The sequence below is a fragment of the Mus pahari genome, chromosome 1 (assembly GCF_900095145.1).
Source record: "Mus pahari chromosome 1, PAHARI_EIJ_v1.1, whole genome shotgun sequence".
Taxonomy (NCBI): domain Eukaryota; kingdom Metazoa; phylum Chordata; class Mammalia; order Rodentia; family Muridae; genus Mus; species Mus pahari.
Genome location: NC_034590.1, coordinates 171,461,434 through 171,466,453, shown reverse-complemented (window position 1 = coordinate 171,466,453; position 5,020 = coordinate 171,461,434).

Sequence of the window (5,020 nt, the reverse complement as noted above, 5' to 3'; positions counted from 1 at the left end):
TCTCTCTCTCTCTCTCTCTCTCTCTCTCTCTCTCTCTCTCTCTGTGTGTGTGTGTGTGTGTGTGTGAATTTGAAGGCACTGGACAGCTATCAAAGCAACAAAACAGGAGAAATGGTTCTTGGAGAGGTATAATCATTTTGATGTTAAATTCCATTCTTACTCATTTACTTCAGCTTCTCTCCTCAGGACGGTTTCCAGTTTAACAGCACTGAGCATCAACTGAGAAGGGGCTGATCTTGCTAGACCAAGGATTATGAAGTTTAGGTCAGAGGTCAGAGTTCTGAAAAGTTGGCCACAGTGAAGAGAGGTTATCTAGCCACTGATATCCGGAGATTCCCACAGAGAGGATGCCAAGGAACCCATCAGGTGTCAGTAGTTGGATTTCTAAATTTTTGAGCAGATATCTGAAGTTTACAGATGCTGAGAAGAGAGAAACTGGAATTCATTTTCCCTCAAGTTTCCATTTCTAGTATGACTTCATGAGGATCATTCTCTGGAAAAGAAAGCAGAATTGAAATGCACAAGCCCTGGAAATGTTCTGGAACTAATTCTTAACAGAACAAGGTGATCTTTTGGATTGTCTAAACAAAATGTCTTAACCACTTTCAATAAAAATTTATGAAATATGTGGGAGTGCAGGATATTAACTAGAAATTGAGAGAAATGATGTCAGTAAAAATGAACCAATGAGCTGGGCAGTGGTAGTGCATGCCTCTAATCCCAGCACTTAGGAGGCAGAGGCAGGCAGATCTCTGAGTTCAAGGCCCGTCTATAGAGTGAATTCCAGGACAGCCAGGGCTACCCTGAGAAACTCTGTCTCAAAAAGCAAACAAACAGAAAAAGGAAGAAAGAAAGAAAAAAAATGAATCAATAAGTGATTTAGAATATATGTTTGTATAACGGCCAAAATATTTTCACAAATGCAGACAAAATAAAAGTGTTTTAAGAGAAACAGAAGCTGGTCCTGTGAAGGATTGATGCTCCAGTGTAGGGGAATGCCAGGACAGGGAAGAGCAAGTGGGTGAGTTAGTGAGCAGGGGGAGTGGGGAGGGGATGGGGGGCTTTTGGAGGGGAAATGAGGAAAAGGGATAACATTTGAAATGTAAATAAAGAAAGTATCTAATAAAAATAAATAAATTAAAAAGAGAGAGAAGGAGAGAAACAGAAGCAGAGAGAACCTGAAAGACAGATTTGTTCTGTAAGTAAGATGACAGGAGTCTCTAGAAACAGATGGGCCAAGCAGAAAGCACAGAAATGTAGGAAGGAACAGCTTGGTAGGAGTATGGAAATGGATGTTAATTGCTTAAGATGGTGGAAACAATGGTATGTGTTACAATTTTAAATACATAGAAAATAAAATGTATAATAATAATATGAAAGGGAGGAAGAGGCTAAACAGATGATGTTGCTAAAAAGTCATATTTTGGGGTGTGTGACAAGAGTCAGTTAATGCTTATTTTAATAAGTCATATGTGCACACTTATCCCTAGATGTTCAACTGAGTTATTAGAGAACATTTGATTCGTTGGTTAATGATGGAGATTGAAACCAGAGTTTCATTCACATAGGCACATACTCTATCAGCTAAGCTGCAACACACTATTTAAATGTCACTATTCAAATGTAATTTAATTAAACAAAATTTAAAAACATAATTCTTCAGTACTACTAGACACATTTCAATTATTCAAAAGTCATATGTGCCTTGTAGCAACTGAATCAGACAGCACAAATATAAGACATTTTTATAATTGCAGAACTCTTATCAGATAACATTGGAATGGAAACCATAATTAAAATAAAAGACTATGGGGGCTGGAGATGGCTCAGCGATTAAGAATGCTTTCGGCTCTTCCAGAGAACTGGAGTTCAGATCCCTGAACTCATATTAGATAGCTCATAACTAACTGTAGCACCAGTTCCAGGGGATTCAATGCCCTTTTCTGATTCTGTGGGCATCTGCAAACATGAACACACACACATACACACACACACACACACACACACACACACACACACTTTAAAAATAGATAAAAGGTATGCACACAAGATCTATTATTTGTTTATAAGAATACTTAAAGAGTAAAGATACATATATACAAATAAATATATACAAATAAATACTATTAATCCTTGAATAACATTGATTTAAGCTATGTAGATCTCTTTATATATAATTTTTTGCCTCTGTTTGAGATGTAAATGCCATGTTTTTAGATATCTACTGTAAAGTAACTACCACAACCAAGATACTTAACATAATGAATGATGGCTTAACATATGTCACAGAGTTACAATTGTGTATATGCATGTGTGCATGTGTGTGTGCATGTGTGGGTGCATGACAGAGTACAGAGAGACTTAAATCTCATTATCTTAGCATGTATAATAATAAAAATTATTAACCACATTCACCATCTATATATTATGCCTTGAGAAATTATTTTGAGTCTGTATGATTTCATTAGCTTTTCCAATACCCAGGAACCAGTCTTTCTATTCTATGAATTCAACATTTAAGATTCCATACATAACACTTATTATATATGGTTCTACAACATTTGTGTGGATAAATCCACATACATTTTAAAGTAAAGGCACAGAAAAAGACATCTCATATAAATGACACTCAAAAGAAAGTATAGTTTTATCAATATAATCAATATCAGGTAAAATAGAATTCAGTGCAAAATTTGTTACAAGAAATTAAAAACTGAATGATAAAAGAGGATCAATTTAACAGGAAAATATAGTATCCCTAATGTATGTGCCTCAATAATACAGCTTCAAAATACATCAGAATTAAAAAAACTATTAATAAAAGGAGAAATACACCAACTTGAAATCATAGTTAGAAAATTTAACATCATTTTAGTAACTTGCAAAATGAGTAGATATTCAGTAAAGATAGACTCAAGGACTTGAGAGATGGCTCAGTTTAAGAGCACTTGGTATACTTCTAGACAACCCAGGTTCTCAACACCTATGACAAGTGGTCCACAACTAAATGTGACTTTAACTCCAGGGGGTCTGACATCTTCTTCTGGCCTCTGTTGGCACCTGTACTTATGGCGTGTACACACACACACACACACACACACACACACACACACACACACACACACAAATCTTAAGAACAGAGGTAGATTCATTTAACACATTAACAAGTGTGGCTTAGTTGATATTTATAGAGTCAAAATACAACAACTGACAAATATACTTTCCAGTCAACACTCACCAACAAAGATTGGATTTTGGACTATAAAGCAAGTCTCAACACGTTTAAAAATGATTAAACTCACAGAGTGTATTTTCTGCCAATAATGGCATGAAATGAAAAATCAATAAAGATAATTTGAAAATTCCTATATATGTGGAAGTTAAGCAGAATATTCTTAAGTAACGCACAGTCAAACAAGAGCGAGCAAAGGAAAGTAGAAAATATTTTGGATGGAATGCTAATGAAAATATATCACACAGATAATCCAAACTGGCAGTAGCACAAATCTGAAAATTATATTTGATAAGAAAATTGAGCATATAATGATAAATCTTTTCTCAAAGAAAACTCATGACCCTGATAATTTTTGCTATGAAAATTTCATATATTAAAAAATGAATACTTGTTTTTACATGGGATTTCTAGATAACAAAAAAAGAAGGGATACTTTCCGCCTTGTTTTGCTTGGCCATGATAACCCTGACGACAAATGAAAAAAATGTTTCAAATATCACTCGTGAAGCCAGACTCAAAAGTCTTTAACAAAACTTCAGAAATGTAAATCCAGGTTTGAATATAAAACTGATATTATATCTGATTAAGTGAACTATCCAGGAGTATAAGATAAATTTAATATCAGCAAATGAATCAGTATAATTCATATTATAATAGGATAAGAAAAATATAACCATCACAATCTATAGAGGAAAATTTAACAAAATAGCATAGAAATGAAAATTATAAGCAAGCCGGGCATGGTGGCGCACACCTTTAATCCCAGCACTCGGGAGGCAGAGGCAGGCGGATTTCTGAGTTCGAGGCCAGCCTGGACTACAAAGTGAGTTCCAGGACAGCCAGGGCTACACAGAGAAACCCTGTCTCAAAAAACCAAAAAACCAAAAAAACCAAAAAAAAGGAAAAACGAAAATTATAAGCAAACCAGAAGTGAAAGGGAACATCTTTATCTCAAAAGAATTATTTTACACTAAACTTTATAAAATTTCTGCTTATATGATCACATTTGATCTGCAAAATGAAAAATGTCATATTACTCACCTTACAAAAACTATAGCCAATATTACATTTAATGAAGAGATATTGGATACTTTGTTAAATTTGGGAATAAGGACACTCACATCACCACAGTTGTTTAATGATGTGCTTGAGGAATCAGACATTGAAATAAGGCAAGAGACGTAATGAAAGATACAAGGAGTGGAAATCAGAAAGGAAACTAATTCTTTGGAGATCCTGAAAGTGAATAATTGCTATATAATTCTATAATTTTAGTAGAAAATAATAAAGTAATTCTAAAATGTGTGTGGCTGCATAGCGAAAATCTGACAAACTACTAAAATGGTAATAAATAAACGAAAAATACTTAACATCACTATTTATCAAAGAAATGCAAGGACCATTATAGTGGGATACTCCAATGCATGTACCAAAATGACTGAAAATTTTTTAAAAATGTAGAAATCTGAATACAAGAACTTGCCATATGTCTTAGTCAGGGTTTGTATTCCTGCACAAAGCATTATGACCAAGAAGCAAGTTGGGAAGAAAGGGTTTATTCAGCTTATACTTCCACATAGCTCTTTATCACCAAAGGAAGTCAGGACTGGAAAGTAAGCAGGTCAGGAAGCAGAAGCTGATGCAGAGGCCATGGAGGTCCTTACTTCCTTGCTTCCCTTGGCTTGTTCAGCTTTCTTTCTTTCTTTCTTTCTTTCTTTCTTTCTTTCTTTCTTTCTTTCTTTCTTTCTTTCTTTCTTTCTTTCTTTCTTTCTCTTTCTTTCTTTC